The following is a 25,575-nucleotide window of genomic DNA, read 5'->3' as shown; positions in this document are numbered from 1 at the left end:
GCAACACCCTGAGCAAGAGGGTGCCAGGTTGTATTCTGACTCTCTCTGTGATTTCTTGTAGTACTGCCCTTTTATTTCCATTTTCCTAGGAAAGACTGTTATTCCTAGTGCCCTATCTTTGCCTGAGAGCCCTTTCATTTCAAAATTATCATACTTTGGAGGGAGTTTCCATTTCCCATTTCAAGGGAGGCTCATACCTTTGATAGCTGACCCCGGTCTTTTCAAATCAAGACAGGCCGAGTGACCCTGAAAGCCAACATGCTCATCCCTTGTTTTTCCCCAAACCAGGACTTCCCATTCCCAAACCTTGGCCCAATGGAGGAGGAGGAGGAGGCGGCGAGGAAGAGGAAGATGGACCCGGAGCCCCATGCAGGTGAGGAGGAAGTCCCTGCCCCTTTCCCCCTCTCTCCTGCTCCATCTCCCAGCCCCGCATGGCCCCCAGATGCAGGGCAACCTCGCTGCCAAGGCCGTCCTGCCAGGGATGCACTGGGGGGATCTCCTTGCCCTTCCCTGTGGCACGGAGGCAAATCCCATCCTCTCCTTGTCCTTCCTCCACCAGGGAAGGAGCTGAGGATGGAGACCAGGCAGGACAAATCCCCACAGCAGAAGCTCGTGGAAGAGGCTGTTTTGAGCGGATGCATGGTGCAGGAATGCAACAAGGAGGAAAAGCTCCAGAAGTCCCGCATGAGGGGGAGCTGCAAACGCAGATCACGGGGATCTGAGGAGGAAAGACCCACCACGGGCCATGGAGGTGGCCGGAGCTCGGAGCTGGGGCTCCATGAGCAGCTCCAGGATGGGGAGAAGCCCCACAAGTGCTCAAAATGTGGGAAGAGCTTCAGGTGGAGCTCCGAAGTGAAGCGCCACATGAGAATCCACACAAGGGAACAGCCATACAAGTGCATGGAGTGTGGCAAGAGCTTCAGGACAAGCTCTGAAGTGAACAGACACTGTAGGAGTCACACAGGGCAACGGCCCTACCAGTGTGCCACGTGTGGGAAGAGCTTCTGCGACCGGGCCGACCTGAGCAAACACCTGAGGAGCCACGCGGGGGAACGGCCCTACATGTGTGAGGAGTGTGGGAAGAGCTTCATCCAGAGCTCCCACCTGGTTGTCCACATGAGGAGCCACAATGGGGAGAGGCCCTATGAGTGCGGGGAGTGTGGGAAGAGCTTCAGCCACAGCTCCAGCCTGGTTGTCCACCTGAGAAGCCACAGCGGGGAGAGGCCCTATGAGTGTGAGCAATGCAGGAAGAGGTTTCTGAGCCATTCCTATCTCCTCCGCCACCAGCGCATTCACACAGATGAGAGCCTCTTCTGCTGCCCTGACTGTGGCAAGGGCTTCAAGCACAAGTCCAACCTCATCCGGCATCATTGCATCCACACCAGGGAGAGGCCCTAGGAGTGTCCCAAGTATGGCAAGAGCTTCTCGCAGCGGTCTGCCTTGACCACACACCATTGGAGACATCACTAAGAGAAGCCCTACGAGTGCCCGAAGTGCAGGAAGAGCTTTGTGCGCTGCTCCAGCTTCATCCCCCATGGGAAGATCTGCTCTGGATGATCCTCATTGACCCACAGCGGGCAGAGTCCCAGTGATCCGTGGTGGCGTTGATTCCTGTTGGGAAGACACCGGCCTGGGGGCTCCACATCCTCCAGGCTTCCCATGGTCACCTGAACTCATCCACAGACCAACATTCGAAATCCATTGTGGAGAGACAATTTGTTGACTTGTGACCCCAGAAAAATCAACTTTTTGCATCTTCTGGTGTCATCAAGCTATACTGGATAGCCGTGAAGGTCTTCTCCAACATAAATTCATTGCTTTAATTCCCTCTCCATCTGGCATCTTCCACAGCCATATGGGGATGGACTGGGGCAAAACCCACCATTTTGGAAAGAGTGGGGTGGAAATCCCTCCAAAAAAGTGTCTTCCCACCCACCCAAGCACAGGAATACTCTGCTGCCAGGGACACATCAATTATTTTGTTTTGGCCTTGAAACGGAAAGCTTTCTGTTCATCCCCTTGAGAGCCCTGAAACTGGGGTTAAAATAAAGGCATTGAACTAATGCATGGATGGAGGCATGTGGGTGACAGTGACATGTGTAGGGTCATGGGAGGACATGGACATGAAGGGACATGGGGAAGATGGATGGGGACATGGACTTGGGGAACACAGACATGGATGGGTATGTGCAGGGACACATGCGCACACAGCCCTGGGTGGGGACATGAGGCATCATGGACAGGGTTGGGAACAATGGAAACACGAATAGGGACATGAACTGGGGATTGTGTTTTTAGCGGATTGGATGATTCATTAATAAATTCTTCCTCTGCTGGGATGGAAAAAAAAGAGGAAAAAAAAAGAAGCAGAAACAAGATGTGGGAGTTGCTCATGCTCTGTCTGCTCAGAATATCGCGTCTTAATGCTTGGACTTTAATACACTGAACTCTCTGCCTTCAAGATTGATGGATTCATGCAATAAACAGCTTTACAACAGCCAACAACTGCTTTTGTCTCTTTGAAGACCCACGCACAGCTCAACACCTGTTCCCTTCCCATATTCCCATTCCCAGTCCCCTTCCTATGTAGCTCTTTCCAGTGTTGGTCCCATCTTCCAAATCCCCATCCGATATTCTCTCTCCGGTTCCTCTTTCCATATTTGCTATCCCATATTCCCTCTCCTGTTCCCATTCTTGTATTCCCAGTCCCACCCCCACTCCCGTTCCCATATTTCCATTTCTATCTTCCCTGTCCCATTCCAATACTCCCATCACCAGTCCAATTCCAAGTCCGTCTTCCAGATGACCGCTTCCATTTGCAGTCCCTCTTCCCATTCCTGGTCCCCATTCCTGGTCCCATACCTGCTTCCTGTCCCGTATTCCTGGTCCCCACTTCCAGTCCCTGTTCCCATTCCTGGTCCCCATTCCTGGTCCCAGTCCCATAAAAAACATCACAGAAGGAGTCAGAATCCAACCAGATACCCTCTTGGCCAGAGAGTTAGTAGAAGTCCAGTGAAATGGTGGTTGCAGTCCTCCTGCAGTCATAGATGTGCTTCTTTTGAACAAATGATCCTGAAGAAGGGTGGAGTTTTCCTCTGCAGAACCAGTGGTGGTGGAGATGGGCCTGCTCTTCCTCTGGGAATCCACTGGGAAAAGGCTGCTTGAGGTGTTCCAAATCTCAGATTGTATTCAGGCAGGAATGCTTGGCTCCTCTCCCTGAGTGGAGCATTTCACCATGGGATGATGCAATTTCATCAGTCATGCAGTGGGGTTCAGTGGCTCATTAACAGAAGATAGCTCCCAGGAGGGAGGATGGCTTGTGGAAGAGATAAAGTAAACTGCCCAATTAACAGGACATAACTGCCCCACCTCTATCAGATTGGAAATAGAATACACACATCTTACAGCCCAGCACAGTCCTCTATTCCCTGTCCCATTCCCAGTGCCTGTCCCCATTCTTGATCTCATTTCCAGTCCCTGTCTTGTTTTTCCAGTCCCATTCCAAATCCAGCTCCCATATTCCCAGTCTCCTTCCCCGTTCTTGTTCTGTATTCCCAGTCCCAGGTCCCGTTCCCGGTCCCTGTCCTCATTAGTGGTCCCAGTCCCTTCATTCCAGTCCCATTCCTGCACTCCGTCCCTGTCCACATTCCTGGTCCCATTCCCAGTCTCTGTCCCCATTCCCGGTCCCCTTTGCTCTTCCTGTCCCGTATTCTCAGTCCCAGTCCCCATTCCTGCTCCTGGTCTTGGTGCCTGTCCCCACTCCTGGTACCGTTTCCCATCCCTGTCCACATTCCTCTTCCCAGTCCCTGTGTCCTCTCACTGGACGATGCTGCCATCACTCCGACCCCTTGGATCCCCCCTATTCCTTGTGGCTTCAATTCCCACTTCAACTCCCAATTAAGTACCCAATTAAATTAATAATTAACCCTTGCAGGGCCTTTTCCCGGTGCTGTTCAGAGCCAGTGGGGGCTCGCCCTCACTTCCCAAAATTCCTCCTCCACTGCCAGTACCAAGATCCATGCCCATTCCAGACCTCCAATGGGATCTGTGCCCATTCTCAATCTCCAACAGGTTTCGTCAGCATTCCCAGTCTCCAATGTGATCCAGGCCATTCCCATTCTCCAGTGGGATCCCTGCCCATTCCTGAGATTATGGCAAATCTTCAGGGTTATCCCAAATTCTCCATCCCCTCTAGATCATCACAGCTTCTCCACCCCAGTCCTCTTTCTCCTTTTCCACCCTCTTATCCCCTTTTCCATCCGTTCCCACCCCTTTTCCATCCTTTTCCCCCCCCTTTTCTGTCTCTTCCTCTTGGAAAAAGAGGTGGAAAAAGCAGGGAAATAGCAGAACAGCCCTGGGAGCAAGAAATTAAAATGTTACTTAAACAATTAATTAAAAACCGAGAAAAACTGCGGGGAAGAAAAGTCATAAAATCCTGCCAATGGGCAGAGAGATTTTTTAAATCTGCTGTCAAAATAAAGATGGAATTTGGCCCCAAAATTCCCCCCCAAAATAGGGAAAACCCAAGGCAGTTCAGCTCCATGGATGTTTCTTCTCCATGCAAAAGAACCAAGGAGGAAGAGGAAGAGAAGGGAAAAAAATTGCGGAACTGATAGAAAAATGTGGGGAAAAAGAAAATCAAATGAACTGGGGGAAAAAGAGGGGAGAAAAGGGAGAAAAGTGGGGGAAAGAGGGAGAAATGGGGGTAAAATGGAAAGATGGGGGGAAAGAGGGATAAAAGCAGAAAAGGTAGAAAAAAGAGGGGGGAAAAGGGGAACAGAAAAAGGAAACAAGAGGAAAAAGAAAGGAAAAAGAGTGAGAGAAAAGAGAAAAGGCGGGAAAGGAAAAAGACAATAAAATAGTGAAAAAAAGGTAGGAAAATAGGAGAAAAGAGTGAAAAGAGAAAATGAGCAAAAAATGCAACACGGGCTGGAAATAGTTGGAATAAAGTAGAATTTGATTTGGGGATGCACTGAGAACTGGGAATTTCTGCCTCATCGCTTCCCCTGGTAATTCTGAACATGGAAAAGGAAAGCAGGAAAGTGTAGAAAAAAAGCCATGAATTCTCTCTCCCCTTGAGAATGCCAGTTCCAGCTCTCTGGCCATGTCAATGATGTGCAAGAGGGTGATATTGCAGATGACCTGGTGGCCATTATTCCAGCTATAGGGCACCCTTTCCCATGGCTTGTCGTCCAGCATGGAAATGTGAGAATACTGATTATAGAAGCGGATATCCATGTACTCGTAGCTGGAAGTGTTTGTGTGATAGGCAAAAGAAATCTTGGCGCTGGCCAGGTGGGAATTGGTGATGTAGACAATCTGGCAAATCATGAAGGATTGGCCCGCTCTCCGCTTGGGGTATCCCGTATCCCAACTGCAAAGGACTTCCAAATTTCCCACTATCCACTCTGTCCCTGGTGCTGTCATCTGCATGGTGACAAGGACGGTCTTGGCGAGCTGCTGCGCAAGGTTCACAAGCCGCCTGCCATTGGCCCAGTACTTGTCCCAGGGGCTCATGAAGAAATACGTGAGGCAGCACCACAGTTCCTCCTCCTCTTCCCGCTTCTCCTTCTCCGGTACTGGCACTAGCACTGGGCAGAGCCCGGGGCTGCCTCAGCCATTCCATACTGGAAGCCCCGCTTTAGCAGCCGCCCAGTCTCTGGGGACACCCAGCGGTGTCACTTTGATCCGGTGTGCCCCCCTGCTCAGGATTGCCCCCCGCTCCGTGTGTCCCTCAGCCCACTGGCACCCCTGTCCCAGTGTCTCCCCCATCCCGGCATCAACCCTGTGCCAGTGTTCACCTTACTCGGTGTCCTCCCCTGCTCTGTGTCCCTCTTTGTCTTAGGTTGCAATGCAAGATGGAAGCAGATGTATTCTATCACCATCTGTTGAAACCTGGTGCAGCAGTGTTCTTTATCTCTTCCATGACCCACCCTCCCTCTGGGGAGACACCTTCAGTTAACAGGCCATTGAGTGTTCCTGCATGAATGATAAAATGACATCATCCCATTGTGAGATGCTCCACCCAGAGGGAGGAGCCAAGCATTCCTACCTGGTTATAAGCTGAGATTTGAAACACACGGCAGCCTTCTCCCACTGGATTCCCAGAGGAAGACCAGGCCCATCTACGCCACTACTGCACCTTCAGAGGAAAACTACATCCTTCCAAAGCATCACTGCCTTCACAGAACCACATCGGTCCCTCCAGGAGGACTGCGGCCACCATTTCACTGGACTGCTAGCAACACCCTGAGCAAGAGGGTGCCAGGTTGTGTTCTGACTCTCTCTGTGATTTCTTGTAGTACTGCCCTTTTATTTCCATTTTCCTAGGAAAGACTGTTATTCCTAGTGCCCTATCTTTGCCTGAGAGCCCCTTCATTTCAAAATTATCATACTTTGGAGGGAGTTTCCATTTCCCATTTCAAGGGAGGCTCCCACCTTTTATAGCTGACCCCTGTCTTTTCAAATCAAGACAGGCCGAGTGACCCTGAAAGCCAACATGCTCATCCCTTGTTTTCCCCCAAACCAGGACTTCCCATTCCCAAACCTTGGCCCAATGGAGGCGGAGGAGGAGGCGGCGAGAAAGAGGAAGATGGCCCAGGAGCCCAATGCAGGTGAGGAGGAAGTCCCTGCCCCTTTCCTCCTCTCTCCTGCTCCATCTCCCAGCCCAGCATGGCCCCCAGATGCAGGGCAACCTCGCTGCCAACGACATCCTGCCAGGGATGCACTGGGGGGATCTCCTTGCCCTTCCCTGTGGCACGGAGGCAAAGCCCATCCTCTCCTTGTCCTTCCTCCCCCAGGGAAGGAGCTGAGGATGGAGACCAGGCAGGACAAATCCCCACAGCAGAACGTCGTGGAAGAGGCTGTTTTGAGCGGATGCATGGTGCAGGAATGCAACAAGGAGGAAAAGCTCCAGAAGTCCCGCATGAGGGGGAGCTGCAAACGCAGATCGCGGGGATCTGAGGAGGAAAGACCCACCATGCGCCATGGAGGTGGCCGGAGCTCGGAGCTGGGGGTCCATGAGCAGCTCCAGGTTGGGGAGAAGCCCCACAAGTGCTCAAAATGTGAGAAGAGCTTCAGGTGGAGCTCCGAACTGATGCGCCACATGAGAATCCACACAGGGGAACAGCCCTACAAGTGCATGGAGTGTGGCAAGAGCTTCAGGACAAGCTCTGAAGTGAACAGACACTGTAGGAGTCACACAGGGCAACGGCCCTACCAGTGTGCCACGTGTGGGAAGAGCTTCTGCGACCGTGCCGACCTGAGCAAACACCTGAGGAGCCACGCGGGGGAACGGCCCTACATGTGTGAGGAGTGTGGGAAGAGCTTCGTCCAGAGCTCCCACCTGGTTGTCCACATGAGGAGCCACAATGGGGAGAGGCCCTATGAGTGCGGGGAGTGTGGGAAGAGCTTCAGCCACAGCTCCAGCCTGGTTGTCCATCTCAGAAGCCACAGCGGGGAGAGGCCCTATGAGTGTGAGCAATGCAGGAAGAGGTTTCTGAGCCATTCCTATCTCCTCCGCCACCAGCGCATTCACACAGATGACAGGCTCTTCTGCTGCCCTGACTGTGGCAAGAGCTTCAAGCACAAGTCCAACCTCATCCGACATCATCGCATCCACACCAGGGAGAGGCCCTAGGAGTGTCCCAAGTATGGCAAGAGCTTCTCGCAGCGGTCTGCCTTGACCACACACCATTGGAGACACCACTAAGGGAAGCCCTGCGAGTGCCCCGAGTGCAGGAAGAGCTTTGTGCTCTGCTCCAGCTTCATCCCCCATGGGAACATCTGCTCTGGATGATCCTCATTGACCCACAGTGGGCAGAGCCCCAGTGATCCGGGGTGCCATTGATCCCTGTTGGGAATACACCGGCCTGGGGGCTCCACATCCTCCTGGCTTCCCATGGTCACCTGAACTCATCCACAGACCAACATTCGAAATCCATTGTGGAGAGACAATTTGTTGAATTGTGACCCCAGAAAAATCAACTTTTTGCATCTTCTGGTGTCATCAAGCTATACTGGATAGCCGTGGAGGTCTTCTCCAACATAAATTCATTGCTTTAATTCCCTCTGCTCCATGGGCATCTTCCATATCAGCCATACGGGTATGGACTGGGGCAAAACCCACCATTTTGGAAAGAGTGGGGTGGAAATCCCTCCAAAAAAGGTTCTTCCCACCCACCCAAGCACAGGAATACTCTGCTGCCAGGGACACATCAATTATTTTGTTTTGGCCTTGAAACGCAAAGCTTTCTGTTCATCCCCTTGAGAGCCCTGAAACTGGGGTTAAAATAAAGGCATTGAACTAATGCATGGATGGAGGCATGTGGGTGACAGTGACATGTGTAGGGTCATGGGAGGACATGGATGGGGACATGGACTTGGGGAACACAGACATGGATGGGTATGTGCAGGGACACATGCGCACACAGCCCTGGGTGGGGAGATGAGGCATCATGGACATGGTTGGGAACAATGGAAACACGAATAGGGACATGAACTGGGGATTGTGTTTTTAGCGGATTGGATGATTCATTAAAAAATTCTTCCTCTGCTGGGATGGAAAAAAAAGAGGAAAAATAAAAGAAGCAGAAACAAGATGTGGGAGTTGCTCATGCTCTGTCTGCTCAGAATATCGCGTCTTAATGCTTGGACTTTAATACACTGAACTCTTTGCCTTCAAGATTGATGGATTCATGCAATAAACAGCTTTACAACAACCAACAACTGCTTTTGTCTCTTTGAAGACCCACGCACAGCTCAACACCTGTTCCCTTCCCATATTCCCATTCCCAGTCCCCTTCCTATGTAGCTCTTTCCAGTGTTGGTCCCATCTTCCAAATCCCCATCCGATATTCTCTCTCCGGTTCCTCTTTCCATATTTGCTATCCCATATTCCCACTCCTCTTCCCGTTCTTGTATTCCGGCTCCCACTCCCGTTCCCGTATTTCCATTTCTATATTCCCTGTCCCGTTCCAATATTCCCATCCCCAGTCTCATTCCAAGTCTCTCTCCCATATTTCCGCTTCCATTTACAGTCCCTCTTCCCATTCCCAGTCCCCATTCCTGGTCCCATACCTGCTTCCTGTCCTGTATTCCTGGTCCCCACTTCCAGTCCCTGTCCCCATTCCTGGTCCCCATTCCTGGTCCCAGGCACATACAAAAACATCACAGAAGGAGTCAGAATCCAACCACATACCCTCTTGGCCAGAGAGTTAGTAGCAGTCCAGTGAAATGGTGGTTGCAGTCCTCCTGCAGTCATAGATGTGCTTCTTTTGAACAAATGATCCTGTAGAAGGGTGGAGTTTTCCTCTGCAGATCCAGTGGTGGTGGAGATGGGCCTGCTCTTCCTCTGGGAATCCGCTGGGAAAAGGCTGCTTGAGGTGTTCCAAATCTCAGATTGTATTCAGGTAGGAATGCTTGGCTCCTCTCCCTGAGTGGAGCATTTCACCATGGGATGATGCAATTTTATCAGTCATGCAGTGGGGTTCAGTGGCTCATTAACAGAAGATAGCTCCCAGGAGGGAGGATGGCTTGTGGAAGAGATAAAGTAAACTGCCCAATTAACAGGACATAACTGCCCCACCACTATCAGATTGGAAATAGAATATACCCACCTTACAGCCCAGGACAGTCCTGTCTTCCCTGTCCCATTCCCAGTGCCTGTCCCCGTTATTGATCTCATTCCCAGTCGCTGTCTTGTTTTTCCAGTCCCATTCCAAATCCAGCTCCCATATTCCCAGTCTCCTCCCCCGTTCTTGTTCTGTATTCCCAGTCCCAGGTCCCGTTCCCGGTCCCTCTCCTCATTAGTGGTCCCAGCCCCTTCATTCCAGTCCCATTGCTGCACTCCATCCCTGTCCACATTCCTGCTCCCATTCCCAGTCTCTGTCCCCATTCCCGCTCCCCTTTGCTCTTCCTGTCCTGTATTCTCAGTCCCAGTCCCCATTCCTGCTCCTGGTCTTGGTCCCTGTCCCCATTCCTGGTATCCTTCCCATCCCTGTCCACATTCCTGTTCCCAGTCCCTGTGTCCTCTCACTGGACGATGCTGCCATCACTCCGACCCCTTGGATTCCCCCTATTCGTTATGGCTTCAATTCCCACTTCAACTCCCAATTAGGTACCCAATTAAATTAATAATTAACCCTTGCAGGGCCTTTTCCCGGTGCTGTTCAGAGCCAGTGGGGGCTCGCCCTCACTTCCCAAAATTCCTCCTCCACTGCCAGGACAAGGATCCATGCCCATTCCAGACCTCCAATGGGCTCTGTGCCCATTCCCAATCTCCAACAGGTTTCGTCAGCATTCCCAGTCTCCAATGTGATCCAGGCCATTCCCATTCTCCAGCGGGATCCCTGCCCATTCCTGAAATTATGGCAAATCTTCAGGGTTATCCCAAATTCTCCATCCCCTCTAGATCATCACAGCTTCTCCACCCCAGTCCTCTTTCTACTTTTCCACCCTCTTATCCCCTTTTCCATCCTTTTCTCCCTTTTCCATCCTTTTCCCCCCCTTTTCTGTCTCTTCCTTTTGGAAAAAGATGTGGAAAAAGCAGGGAAATAGCAGAACAGCCCTGGGAGCAAGAAATTAAAATGTTACTTTAAACAATTAATTAAAAACTGAGAAAAACTGCGAGGAAAAAAAGTCATAAAATCGCACCAATGGGCAGAGAGATTTTTTAAATCTGCTGTCAAAATTAAGATGGAATTTGGCCCCAAAATTCACCCCAAAAATAGGGAAAACCCAAGGCAGTTCAGCTCCGTGGATGGTTTTTCTCCATCCAGAAGAACCAAGGAGGAAGAGGAAGAGAAGGGAAAAAATTGAGGAACTGAGAGAAAAAAATGTGGGAAAAAGAAAATGGAATGAGCAGGGAGAAAAAGGGGGAGAAAAGGGGGAAAAGTGGGGGAAAGAGGGAGAAATGGGGGTAAAATGGAAAGATGGGGGAAAGAAGGATAAAAGCAGAAAAGGTAGAAAAAAGAGGGGGAAAAAGTGAGGGAAACAGAAAAAGGAAACAACAGGAAAAAGAAGGGGAAAAGAGTGAGAGAAAAGAGAAAAGGCGGGAAAGGAAAAAGACAATAAAATAGTGAAAAAAAGGGAGGAAAATAGGAGAAAAGAGTGAAAAGAGAAAATGAGCAAAAAATGCAACACGGGCTGGAAATAGTTGGAATAAAGTAGAATTTGATTTGGGGACGCACTGAGAACTGGGAATTTCTGCCTCATGGCTTCCCCTGGTAATTCTGAACATGGAAAAGGAAAGCAGGAAAGTGTAGAAAAAAAGCCATGAATGCTCTCTCCCCTTGAGAATGCCAGTTCCAGCTCTCTGGCCATGTCAATGATGTGCAAGAGGGTGATACTGCAGATGACCTGGTGGCCATTATTCCAGCTATAGGGCACCCTTTCCCATGGCTTGTAGTCCAGCATGGAAATGTGAGAATACTGATTATAGAAGCGGATATCCATGTACTCGTAGCTGGAAGTGTTTGTGTCATAGGTGAAACAAATCTTGGTGCTGGCCAGGTGGGAATTGGTGATGTAGACAATCTGGCAAATTATGAAGGATTCCACTCTCGCTTTGGGGTATCCCGTATCCCAACTGCAAAGGACTTCCAAATTTCCAACTATCCACTCTGTCCCTGGTGCTGTCATCTGCATGGTGACCAGGACGGTCTTGGCGAGCTGCTGCGCAAAGCTCACAAGCCGCCTGCCATTGGCCCAGTACTTGTCCCAGGGGCTCATGAAGAAATACGTGAGGCAGCACCACAGTTCCTCCTCCTCTTCCCGCATCTCCTTCTCCGGTACTGGCACTGGCATTGGGCTGAGCCCGGGGCTGCCTCAGCCATTCCATACTGGAAGCCCCGCTTTAGCAGCCGCCCAGTCTCTGGGGACACCCAGCGGTGTCACTTTGATCCGGTGGGCCCCCCCTGCTCAGGATTGCCCCCTGCTCCGTGTGTCCCTCAGCCCACTGGCACCCCTGTCCCAGTGTCTCCCCCATCCCGGCATCAACCCTGTGCCAGTGTCCACCTTACTCGGTGTCATCTCCTGCTGTGTCCCTCCTTGTCTTAGGTTGCAATGCAAGATGGAAGCAGATGTATTCTATCACCATCTGTTGAAACCTGGTGCAGCAGTGTTCTTTATCTCTTCCATGACCCACCCTCCCTCTGGGGAGACACCTTCAGTTAACAGGCCATTGAGTGTTCCTGCATGAATGAGAAAATGACATCATCCCATTGTGAGATGCTCCGCCCAGAGGGAGGAGCCAAGCATTCCTACCTGGTTATAATCTGAGATTTGAACCACCACGGCAGCCTTCTCCCACTGGATTCCCAGAGGAAGACCAGGCCCATCTACACCACTACTGGACCTTCAGAGGAAAACTACATCCTTCCAAAGCATCACTGCCTTCACAGAACCACATCGGTCCCTCCAGGAGGACTGCGCCACCATTTCATTGGACTGCCAGCAACACCCTGAGCAAGAGGGTGCCAGGTTGTATTCTGACTCTCTCTGTGATTTCTTGTAGTACTGCCCTTTTATTTCCATTTTCCTAGGAAAGACTGTTATTCCTAGTGCCCTATCTTTGCCTGAGAGCCCCTTCATTTCAAAATTATCATACTTTGGAGGGAGTTTCCATTTCCCATTTCAAGGGAGGCTCCTACCTTTGATAGCTGACCCCTGTCTTTTCAAATCAAGACAGGCCGAGGGACCCTGAAAGCCAACATGCTCATCCCTTGTTTTCCCCCAAACCAGGATTTCCCATTCCCAAACCTTGGTCCAATGGAGGAGGAGGCTGGGAGGGAGAGGAAGATGGCCCGGGAGCCCCATGCAGGTGAGGAGGAAGTGCCTGCCCCTTTCCCCCTCTCTCCTGCTCCATCTCCCAGCCCCGCATGGCCCCCAGATGCAGGGGAACCTCGCTGCCAAGGCCATCCTGCCAGGGACGCACTGGGGGGATCTCCTAGCCCTTCCCTGTGGCACGGAGGCAAATCCCATCCTCTCCTTGTCCTTCCTCCCCCAGGGAAGGAGCTGAGGATGGAGACCAGGCAGGACAAATCCCCACAGCAGAAGCTCGTGGACGAGGCTGTTTTGAGCGGATGCATGGTGCAGGAATGCAACAAGGAGGAAAAGCTCCAGAAGTCCCGCATGAGGGGGAGCTGCAAACGCAGATCACGGGGATCTGAGGAGGAAAGACCCACCATGGGCCATGCAGGTGGCCGGAGCTCGGAGCTGGGGCTCCATGAGCAGCTCCAGGATGGCGAGAAGCCCCACAAGTGCTCAAAATGTGGGAAGAGCTTCAGGTGGAGCTCCGAAGTGATGCGCCACATGAGAATCCACACAGGGGAACAGCCCTACAAGTGCATGGTGTGTGGCAAGAGCTTCAGGACAAGCTCTGAAGTGAACAGACACTGTAGGAGTCACACAGGGCAACGGCCCTACCAGTGTGCCACGTGTGGGAAGAGCTTCTGCGACCGTGCCGACCTGAGCAAATACCTGAGGAGCCAAGCGGGGGAACGGCCCTACATGTGTGAGGAGTGTGGGAAGAGCTTCGTCCAGAGCTCCCACCTGGTTGTCCACATGAGGAGCCACAATGGGGAGAGGCCCTATGAGTGCGGGGAGTGTGGGAAGAGCTTCAGCCACAGCTCCAGCCTGGCTGTCCATCTCAGAAGCCACAGCGGGGAGAGGCCCGATGAGTGTGAGCAATGCAGGAAGAGGTTTCTGAGCCATTCCTATCTCCTCTGCCACCAGCGCATTCACACAGACGACAGGCTCTTCTGCTGCCCTGACTGTGGCAAGGGCTTCAAGCACAAGTCCAACCTCGTCCGGCATCATCGCATCCACACCAGGGTGAGGCCCTAGGAGTGTCCCAAGTATGGCAAGAGCTTCTCGCAGCGGTCTGCCTTGACCACACACCATTGGAGACACCACTAAGGGAAGCCCTGCGAGTGCCCCGAGTGCAGGAAGAGCTTTGTGCGCTGCTCCAGCTTCATCCCCCATGGGAAGATCTCCTCTGGAAGATCCTCATTGACCCACAGCGGGCAGAGTCCCAGTGATCCATGGTGCCGTTGATCCCTGTTGGGAAGACACCGGCCTGGGGGCTCCACATCCTCCTGGCTTCCCGTGGTCGCCTGAACTCATCCACAGACCAACATTCGAAATCCATTGTGGAGAGACAATTTGTTGAATTGTGACCCCAGAAAAATAAACTTTTTACATCTTCTGGTGTCATCAAGCAGTACTGGATAGCCGTGGAGGTCTTCTCCAATATAAATGCATTCTTTTAAATCCCTCTGCTCCATGGGCATCTTCCATATCAGCCATACGGGTATGGACTGGGGCAAAACCCACCATTTTGGAAAGAGTGGGGTGGAAATCCCTCCAAAAAAGTGTCTTCCCACCCACCCAAGCACAGGAATACTCTGCTGGCAGGGACACATCAATTATTTTGTTTTGGCCTTGAAACGCAAAGCTTTCTGTTCATCCCCTTGAGAGCCCTGAAACTGGGGTTAAAATAAAGGCATTGAACTAATGCATGGATGGAGGCATGTGGGTGACAGTGACATGTGTAGGGACATGGGGAACATGGATGGGGACATGGACATGGGGAACACAGACATGGATGGGTATGTGCAGGGACACATGCGCACACAGCACTGGGTGGGGACATGAGGCATCATGGACAGGGTTGGGAACAATGGAAACACGAATAGGGACATGAACTGGGAATTGTGTTTTTAGCGGATTGGATGATTCATTAATAAATTCTTCCTCTGCTGGGATGGAAAAAAAAGAGGAAAAAAAAAGAAGCAGAAACAAGATGTGGGAGTTGCTCATGCTCTGTCTGCTCAGAATATCGCGTCTTAATGCTTGGACTTTAATACACTGAACTCTTTGCCTTCAAGATTGATGGATTCATGCAATAAACAGCTTTACAACAACCAACAACTGCTTTTGTCTCTTTGAAGACCCACGCACAGCTCAACACCTCTTCCCTTCCCATATTCCCATTCCCAGTCCCCTTCCTATGTAGCTCTTTCCAGTGTTGGTCCCATCTTCCAAATCCCCATCCGATATTCTCTCTCCGCTTCCTGTTTCCATATTTGCTATCCCATATTCCCACTCCTCTTCCCGTTCTTGTATTCCGGCTCCCACTCCCGTTCCCGTATTTCCATTTCTATATTCCCTGTCCCGTTCCAATATTCCCATCCCCAGTCTCATTCCAAGTCTCCCTCCCATATTTCCGCTTCCATTTACAGTCCCTCTTCCCATTCCCAGTCCCCATTCCTGGTCCCATACCTGCTTCCTGCCCCGTATTCCTGGTCCCCACTTCCAGTCCCTGTCCCCATTCCTGGTCCCCATTCCTGGTCCCAGGCACATACAAAAACATCACAGAAGGAGTCAGAATCCAACCACATACCCTCTTGGCCAGAGAGTTAGTAGAAGTCCAGTGAAATGGTGGTTGCAGTCCTCCTGCAGTCATAGATGTGCTTCTTTTGAACCAATGGTCCTGTAGAAGGGTGGAGTTTTCCTCTGCAGATCCAGTGGTGGTGGAGATGGGCCTGCTCTTCCTCTGGGAATCCGCTGGGAAAAGGCTGCTTGAGGTGTTCCAAATCTCAGATTGTGTTCAGGCAGGAATGCTTGGCTCCTCTCCCTGAGTGGAGCATTTCACCATGGGATGATGCAATTTTATCAGTCATGCAGTGGGGTTCAGTGGCTCATTAACAGAAGATAGCTCCCAGGAGGGAGGATGGCTTGTGGAAGAGATAAAGTAAACTGGCCAATTAACAGGACATAACTGCCCCACCACTATCAGATTGGAAATAGAATATACCCACCTTACAGCCCAGGACAGTCCTGTCTTCCCTGTCCCATTCCCAGTGCCTGTTCTCATTATTGATCTCATTTCCAGTCGCTGTCTTGTTTTTCCAGTCCCATTCCAAATCCAGCTCCCATATTCCCAGTCTCCTTCCCCGTTCTTGTTCTGTATTCCCAGTCCCAGGTCCCGTTCCCGGTCCCTCTCCTCATTAGTGGTCCCAGCCCCTTCATTCCAGTCCCATTGCTGCACTCCATCCCTGTCCACATTCCTGCTCCCATTCCCAGTCTCTGTCCCCATTCCCGCTCCCCTTTGCTCTTCCTGTCCCGTATTCTCAGTCCCAGTCCCCATTCCTGCTCCTGGTCTTGGTCCCTGTCCCCATTCCTGGTACCGTTTCCCATCCCTGTCCACATTCTTGTTCCCAGTGCCTGTGTCCTCTCACTGGACGATGCTGCCATCACTCCGACCCCTTGGATTCCCCCTATTCGTTATGGCTTCAATTCCCACTTCAATTCCCAATTAAATTCCCAGTTAAATTCCTAATTAACCCCTGCAGGGCCTTTTCCCGGTGCTGTTCAGAGCCAGTGGGGGCTCGCCCTCACTTCCCAAAATTCCTCCTCTGGTGCCACAACCAGGATCCATGCCCATTCCAAATCTGCAATGGGATCTGTGCCCATTCCCAATCTCCAACACGTTCCGTGAGCATTCCCAGTCTCCAATGTGATCCATGCCCATTCCCATTCTCCAGCAGGATCCGTGCCCATTCCCATTCTCCAGTGGGATCCATGCCCATTCCTGAGATTATCGCAAATCTTCAGGGTTATCCCAAATTCTCCATCCCCTCTAGATCATCACAGCTTCTCCACCCCCGCCCTATTTTTACTTTTCCTCTTATCCCCTTTTCCATCCTTTTCTACCCTTTTCCAACCTGTTTTCGCCCTTTTCTGTCTCTTCCTCTTGGAAAAAGAGGTGGAAAAAGCAGGAAAATAGCAGAACAGCCCTTGGGGAAAGAAATTAAAATATTACTAAAACAATTAATTTAAAAAAGAGAAAAAAGGAGGGGGAAAAGTCATCGAATCCCAACAAAGGGCAGAGAGATTTTTGAAATTTGCTGTCAAAATAAAGATGGAATTTGGCCCCAAAATTCCCCCCAAAAATAGGGAAAACCCAAGACAGAGATGCTCTATGGATGGTTCTTCTCCATCCAGAAGAACCAAGGGGGAGGAGGCAGAGGAGGGAAAAAAATTGAGGAACTGAGAGAAAAATGTGGGGTAAAAGAAAATAGAATGAGCTGCGGGAAAAGGGGGGACAAAAGTGCGGAAAGTGAGGGAAAGAGGGAGAAATGGGGGTAAAATGGAAAAACAGGGGTAAAGAGGGATAAAAGGGGAAAAGGTGGGAAAAAGGGGGATAAAAAAGTGAGGGAAACAGAGAAAAAGGCAACAATGGGAAAAAGAAGTGAAAAAGACTGAGAGAAAATTGAAAAAGCGGGGGGAAAGGAAAAAAACAGAGGAAAATAGGGGGAAAGAGTGAGAAGAGAAAATGAGCAAAAAATGCAACACGGGCTGGAAATAGTTGGAATAAAGGAGAATTTGATTTAGGGACGCACTGAGAACTGGGAATTTCTGCCTCATGGCTTCCCCTGGTAATTCTGAACAAGGAAAAGGAAAGCAGGAAAGTGTAGAAAAAAAGCCATGCATTCTCTCTCCCCTTGAGAATGTCAGTTCCAGCTCTCTGGCCATGTCAATGATGTGCAAGAGGGTGATACTGCAGATGACCTGGTGGCCATTATTCCAGCTTTCCCGTGGCTTGTAGTCCAGCATGGAAATGTGAGAATACTGATTATGGAAGGGGATATCCATGTACTCGTAGCTGGAAGTGTTTGTGTGATAGGCAAAAGAAATCTTGGTGCTGGCCAGGTGGGAATTGGTGATGTAGACAATCTGGCAAATCATGAAGGATTGGCCCGCTCTCTGTTTGGGGTATCCCATATCCCAACTGCAAAGGACTTCCAAATTTCCCACTATCCACTCTGTCCCTGGTGCTGTCATCTGCATGGTGACAAGGACGGTCTTGGCGAGCTGCTGCGCAAGGTTCACAAGCCGCCTGCCATTGGCCCAGTACTTGTCCCAGGGGCTCATGAAGAAATACATGAGGCAGCACCACAGTTCCTCCTCCTCTTCCCGCTTCTCCTTCTCCGGTACTGGCACTGGCATTGGGCTGAGCCCGGGGCTGCCTCAGTCATTCCATACTGGAAGCCTCGGTTAAGCAGCCGCCCAGTCTCTGGGGACACCCAGCGGTGTCACTTTGATCCGGTGTGCCCCCCTGCTCAGGATTGCCCCCTGCTCCGTGTGTCCTTCAGCCCACTGTCACCCCTGTCCCAGTGTCTCCCCCGTCCCACCATCAACCCTGTGCCAGTGTTCACCTTACTCGGTGTCATCCCCTGGGCTGTGTCCCTCTTTGTCTTAGGTTGCAATGCAAGATGGAAGCAGATGTATTCTATCACCATCTGTTGAAACCAGGTGAAGCAGTGTTCTTTATCTCTTCCATGACCCACCCTCCCTCTGGGGAGACACCTTCAGTTAACAGGCCATTGAGTGTTCCTGCATGAATGAGAAAATGACATCATCCCATTGTGAGATGCTCCGCCCAGAGGGAGGAGCCAAGCATTCCTACCTGGTTATAAGCTGAGATGTGAAACACCACAGCAGCCTTCTCCCACTGGATTCCCAGAGGAAGACCAGGCCCATCTACACCACTACTGGACCTTCAGAGGAAAACTACATCCTTCCAAAGCATCACTGCCTTCACAGAACCACATTGGTCCCTCCAGGAGGACTGCGGCCACCATTTCACTGGACTGCTAGCATCACCCTGAGCAAGAGGATGCCAGGTTGTGTTCTGACTCTCTCTGTGATTTCTGGTAGTACTGCCCTTTTATTTCCATTTTCCTAGGAAAGACTGTTATTCCTAGTGCCCTATCTTTGCCTGAGAGCCCCTTCATTTCAAAATTATCATACTTTGGAGGGAGTTTCCATTTCCCATTTCAAGGGAGGCTCCTACCTTTGATAGCGGACCCCGGTCTTTTCAAATCAAGACAGGCCGAGGGACCCTGAAAGCCAACATGCTCATCCCTTGTTTTTCCCCAAACCAGAACATCCCATTCCCAAACCTTGGCCCAATGGAGGCGGAGGAGGAGGCGGCGAGGAAGAGGAAGATGGACCCGGAGCCCCATGCATGTGAGGAGGAAGTCCCTGCCCCTTTCCCCCTCTCTCCTGCTCCATCTCCCAGCCCAGCATGGCCCCCAGATGCAGGGCAACCTCGCTGCCAACGCCATCCTGCCAGGGACGCACTGGGGGGATCTCCTAGCCCTTCCCTGTGGCACGGAGGCAAATCCCATCCTCTTCTTGTCCTTCCTCCACCAGGGAAGGAACTGAGGATGGAGACCAGGCAGGACAAATCCCCACAGCAGAAGCTCGTGGAAGAGGCTGTTTTGAGCGGATGCATGGTGCAGGAATGCAACAAGGAGGAAAAGCTCCAGAAGTCGTGCATGAGGGGCAGTTGCAAAAGCAGACTGCAGGGATCTGAGGAGGAAAGACCCACCATGGGCCACGGAGGTGGCCGAAGCTCGGTGCTGGGGCTCCCTGAGCAGCTCCAGGATGGCGAGAAGCCCCACAAGTGCTCAAAATGTGGGAAGAGCTTCAGGTGGAGCTCCGAAGTGATGCGCCACATGAGAATCCACACAGGGGAACAGCCATACAAGTGCATGGAGTGTGGCAAGAGCTTCAGGACAAGCTCTGAAGTGAACAGACACTGTAGGAGTCACACAGGGCAACGGCCCTACCAGTGTGCCACGTGTGGGAAGAGCTTCTGCGACCGGGCCGACCTGAGCAAACACCTGAGGAGCCACGCGGGGGAACGGCCCTACATGTGTGAGGAGTGTGGGAAGAGCTTCATCCAGAGCTCCCACCTGGTTGTCCACATGAGGAGCCACAATGGGGAGAGGCCCTATGAGTGCGGGGAGTGTGGGAAGAGCTTCAGCCACAGCTCCAGCCTGATTGTCCACCTGAGAAGCCACAGCGGGGAAAGGCCCTATGAGTGTGAGCAATGCAGGAAGAGGTTTCTGAGCCATTCCTATCTCCTCCGCCACCAGCGCATTCACACAGATGACAGGCTCTTCTGCTGCCCTGACTGTGGCAAGAGCTTCAAGCACAAGTCCAACCTCATCCGACATCATCGCATCCACACAAGGGAGAGGCCCTAGGAGTGTCCCAAGTATGGCAAGAGCTTCTCGCAGCGGTCTGCCTTGACCACACACCATTGGAGACACCACTAAGAGAAGCCCTGCGAATTCCCCGAGTGCAGGAAGAGCTTTGTGCGCTGCTCCAGCTTCATCCCCCATGGGAAGATCTGCTCTGGATGATCCTCATTGACCCCTAGTGGGCAGAGTCCCAGTGATCCATGGTGCCATTGATCCATGTTGGGAAGACACCGGCCTGGGGGCTCCACATCCTCCTGGCTTCCCATGGTCGCCTGAACTCATCCACAGATCAACATTTGAAATCCATTGTGGAGAGACAATTTGTTGACTTGTGACCCCAGAAAAATCAACTTTTTGCATCTTCTGGTGCCATCAAGCTATACTGGATAGCCTTGGAGGTCTTCTCCAACATAAATGCATTGTTTTAATTGCCTCTACTCCATGGACATCTTCCACAGCCACATGAGGATGGACTGGGGCAAAACCCACCATTTTGGAAAGAGTGGGGTGGAAATCCCTCCAAAAACGGTTCTTCCCACCCACCCAAGCACAGGAATACTCTGCTGGCAGGCACACGTCAATTATTTTGTTTTGGCCTTGAAACGGAAAGCTTTCTGTTCATCCCCTTGAGAACCCTGAAACTGGGGTTAAAATAAAGGCATTGAACTAATGCATGGATGGAGGCATGTGGGGGACAGTGACATATGTGGGGTCATGGGGGGACATGGGCATGAAGGGACATGGGGAAGATGGATGGGGACATGGACATGGGGAACACAGACATCGATGGGTATGTGTAGGGACACATGGGGACACAGCCACACAGCCCTGGCTGGGGACATGAGGCATCATGGACATGGGAGGGAACATGGCAAACATGAATGTGGACATGAGGTGGGACAGGATCAGTGCCACCACCAGTGCCACCCCAGTGCCACCAGCTCCTTCATCTTGGCCATGTCCCTCATGCACTTCCTCTCACCACATCCCCACTGCCACCACTGCGCTGTCCCTGCCAGAGGTTCCAGAGCAGCTGAACAAGAATGCCCTGCTCTGGAACTGTGCCCATGTCCCCCTTTCCCACTTCCCACTCTCCCCTCTCCAGGATCCCCCTCTTCCCACTCTCACCCCCCTTCCCCCATTCATTCCCATGTCACCCCACTCCCAGTCTTATCCTGCTCCCATCCCAATCCAGATCCAATTCCCAGTGTCGTTCCCTCTCCCTGTTCCATATTCTCTGTCCCGTTGCCATTCCCATATTCTCTGTCCCATAATCCCTGTCCTGTTCCTGTTCTCACACTTCCGGTCCCCCTGCCAGTCCCACATTTCCATTTCGATATTCCCTCTTGTTGGCAGGCATGAAATAGAAGCCTCTCTGAGTTCCTCAGAGAGAAAAAGTAATGTAGGGATTGAATGAGAACCTTTAGAGAAACTACAATATATTAAGCCACACAGACATGAAGGAGAAGTGTAAGGTTTCGTTTTAAGTACAAATATATGGTAAGCTCCTTATGAGATTGTATTAGCGACTAAAAGGCCCTAAGGCCTACTTTAAAGTTCAAGAGTGTTACCTTTCACAAAATTAGCTTTGTTCCTGACATAATAAAAACAGCAGAACATTGCTTGCATTTCTAGATAGAACAGATAGAACCATTTGCTTGAATAGATAAACTGTATACATAGATTTTGGCTACTAATGGACACTACGTTTGCACATTAGAATCAAACTCAGATTAGTGTAGGAACAAAGTTTGAGAATTGTGTTTTTAGCTGATTGGATGATTCATTAATAAAATCGTCCTCTGCTGGGATGGAAAAAAATGAGGAAACAAAAGAAGAAGAAAAAAGATGTGGGAGTACCTCCTGTTCCATCTGCTCAATACATGGGGTCTTAATGCTAGAAAGCTTTTAGCATGAACTTTAATACTCTGAACTCTTTGCCTTCCAGACTGATGGATTCATGTAATAAACAGCTTTACAACAACCAACAACTGCTTTTGTCTCTTTGAAAACCCACGCACAGCTCAACACCTCTTCCCTTCCCATATTCCCATTCCCAGTCCCCTTCCTATGTAGCTCTTTCCAGTGTTGGTGCCATCTTCCTAATCCCCATCCGATATTCTCTCTCCGCTTCCTGTTTCCATATTTGCTATCCCATATTCCCACTCCTCTTCCCGTTCTTGTATTCCGGCTCCCACTCCCGTTCCCGTATTTCCATTTCTATATTCCCTCTCCCGTTCCCATATTCCCATCCTCAATCTCATTCCAAGTCTCTCTCCCATATTTCCGCTTCCATTTACAGTCCCTCTTCCCATTCCCAGTCCCCATTCCTGGTCCCATACCTGCTTCCTGTCCCTTATTCTTGGTCCCCGCTTCCAGTCCCTGTCCCCATTCCTGGTCCCCATTCCTGGTCCCCATTCCTGGTCCCAGGCACATACAAAAACATCACAGAAGGAGTCAGAATCCAACCACATACCCTCTTGGCCAGAGAGTTAGTAGCAGTCCAGTGAAATGGTGGTTGCAGTCCTTCTGCAGTCATAGATGTGCTTCTTTTGAACAAATGGTCCTGTAGAAGGGTGGAGTTTTCCTCTGCAGATCCAGTGGTGGTGTAGATGGGCCTGGTCTTCCTCTGGGAATCCGCTGGGAAAAGGCTGCTTGAGGTGTTCCAAATCTCAGATTGTATTCAGGCAGGAATGCTTGGCTCCTCTCCCTGAGTGGAGCATTTCACCATGGGATGATGCAATTTTATCAGTCATGCAGTGGGGTTCAGTGGCTCATTAACAGAAGATAGCTCCCAGGAGGGAGGATGGCTTGTGGAAGAGATAAAGTAAACTGGCCAATTAACAGGACATAACTGCCCCCACCTCTATCAGATTGGAAATAGAATATACCCATCTTACAGCCCAGGACAGTCCTGTCTTCCCTGTCCCATTCCCAGTGCCTGTCCCCGTTATTGATCTCATTCCCAGTCCCTGTCTTGTTTTTCCAGTCCCATTCCAAATCCAGCTCCCATATTCCCAGTCTCCTACCCCGTTCTTGTTCTGTATTCCCAGTCCCAGGTCCCGTTCCCGGTCCCTCTCCTCATTAGTGGTCCCAGCCCCTTCATTCCAGTCCCATTCCTGCTCCCTGTCCCTGTCCACATTCCTGCTCCCATTCCCAGTCTCTGTCCCCATTCCCCATCCCGTTTGCTCTTCCTGTCCCGTATTCTCAGTCCCAGTCCCCATTCCTGCTCCTGGTCTTGGTCCCTGTCCCCACTCCTGGTACCGTTTCCCATCCCTGTCCACATTCCTGTTCCCAGTCCCTGTGCCCTCTCACTGGACGATGCTGCCATCACTCCGACCCCTTGGATCCCCCCTATTCCTTGTGGCTTCAATTCCCACTTCAACTCCCAATTAAGTACCCAATTAAATTAATAATTAACCCTTGCAGGGCCTTTTCCCGGTGCTGTTCAGAGCCAGTGGGGGCTCGCCCTCACTTCGCAAAATTCCTCCTCCGGTGCCACAACCAGGATCCATGCCCATTCCGAATCTCCCATGGGATCTGTGCCCATTCCCAATCTCCAACAGGTTCCGTCAGCATTCCCAGTCTCCAATGTGATCCATGCCATTCCCATTCTTCAGTGGGATCCCCGCCCATTCCTGAGATTATGGCAAATCTTCAGGGTTATCCCAAATTCTCCATCCCCTCTAGATCATCACAGGTAGGCATACCTAGCTTCTCCACTCCCGCCCTCTTTTTATTTTTCCACCCACTTATCCCCTTTTCCGTCATTTTCTCCCCTTCTTCATCCTTTTTTCCCCCTTTTCTACCTCTTCCCCTTGGAAAAAGAGGTGGAAAAAGCAGGAAAATAGCAGAACAGCCCTGGGAGCAAGAAATTAAAATATTACGCAAACAATTAATTTCAAAACAGAGAAAAAAGGAGGGGAAAAAGTCATCAAATCCCAACAAAGGGCAGAGAGATTTTTGAAATTTGCTGTCAAAATAAAGATGGAATTTGGCCACAAAATTCCCCCCCAAAAATAGGGAAAACCCAAGGCAGAGATACTCCATGGATGGTTCTTCTCCATCCAGAAGAACCAAGGAGGAGGAGGAAGAGGTGGGAACAAAAGAGAGGAACTGATAGAAAAATGTGGGGAAAAAGAAAATCGAATGTGCTGGGGGAGAAAGGGAGAGGAAAGGGAGTAAAGTGGAGGAAAGAGGGAGAAATGTGGGCAAAATTGAAAAACAGTGGTAAAGAGGGATAAAAGGGGAAAAGGCAGAAAAAAGTGGGGGATAATATGAGAGAAACAGAGACAAAGGAAACAACGGGAAAAAGAAGGGGAAAAGAGTGAGAGAAAACAGAAAAGGCGGGAAAGGAAATAAAAGTGGGGGAAAAAGAGAGGAAAATAGGAGAAAAGAGTGAAAAGAGAAAATGAGCAAAAATGCAACACAAGCTGGAAATAGTTGGAATAAAGTAGGATTTGATTTGGGGACCCACTGAGAACTGGGAATTTCTGCCTCATGGCTTCCCCTGGTAATTCTGAGGATGGAAAGGGAAAGCATGGAAGTGTAGAAAAAAAAGCCATGCATTCTCTCTCCCCTTGAGAATGTCAGTTCCAGCTCTCTGGCCATGTCAATGATGTGCAAGAGTGTGATACTGCAGATGACCTGGTGGCCATTATTCCAGCTATAGGGCACCCTCTCCCGTGGCTTGTCGTCCAACATGGAAATGTGAGAATACTGATTATGGAAGGGGATATCCATGTACTCATAGCTGGAAGTGTTTGTGTGATAGGTGAAACAAATCTTGGCGCTGGCCAGGTGGGAATTGGTGATGTAGACAATCTGGCAAATCATGAAGGACTGGTCCGCTCTTGGTTTGGGGCATCCCGTATCCCAACTGCAAAGGACTTCCAAATTTCCCACTATCCACTCTGTCCCTGGTGCTGTCATCTGCATGGTGACAAGGACGGTCTTGGCGAGCTGCTGCGCAAAGCTCACAAGCCGCCTGCCATTGGCCCAGTACTTGTCCCAGGGGCTCATGAAGAAATACATGAGGCAGCACCACAGTTCCTCCTCCTCTTCCCGCTTCTCCTTCTCCGGTACTGGCAGTAGCACTGGGCAGAGCCCGGGGCTGCCTCAGCCATTCCATACTGGAAGCCCCGCTTTAACAGCCGCCCAGTCTCTGGGGACACCCAGCGGTGTCACTTTGATCCGGTGGGCCCCCCTGCACAGGATTGCCCCCCGCTCCGTGTGTCCCTCAGCCCACTGTCACCCCTTTCCCAGTGTCTCCCCCGTCCCACCATCAACCCTGTGCCAGTGTCCACCTTACTCGGTGTCCTCCCCTGGTCTGTGTCCCTCCTTGTCTTAGGTTGCAATGCAAGATGGAAGCAGATGTATTCTATCACCATCTGTTGAAACCTGGTGCAGCAGTGTTCTTTATCTCTTCCATGACCCACCCTCCCTCTGGGGAGACAACTTCAGTTAACAGGCCATTGAGTGTTCCTGCATGAATGAGAAAATGACATCATCCCATTGT

General features: G+C 50.9%; 2 pseudogenes; both read left to right on the top strand.

Moving 5' to 3' along the window:
- The first annotated feature begins 315 nt into the window (after window positions 1-315).
- Window positions 316-7,711, top strand: LOC135291860 (zinc finger protein 3 homolog; annotated as a pseudogene).
- A 5,057-nt stretch (window positions 7,712-12,768) lies between these two features.
- On the top strand, window positions 12,769-20,132 carry LOC135291859 (zinc finger protein 501-like; annotated as a pseudogene).
- The last annotated feature ends 5,443 nt before the right edge of the window (window positions 20,133-25,575 follow it).

This window comes from Passer domesticus, unplaced genomic scaffold, assembly GCF_036417665.1.
Source record: "Passer domesticus isolate bPasDom1 unplaced genomic scaffold, bPasDom1.hap1 HAP1_SCAFFOLD_138, whole genome shotgun sequence".
NCBI classification, from domain to species: Eukaryota; Metazoa; Chordata; class Aves; order Passeriformes; family Passeridae; genus Passer; species Passer domesticus.
The sequence above is the reverse complement of the archived record's forward strand: the minus strand, read 5'-3'. Positions and strand labels throughout refer to the sequence as shown.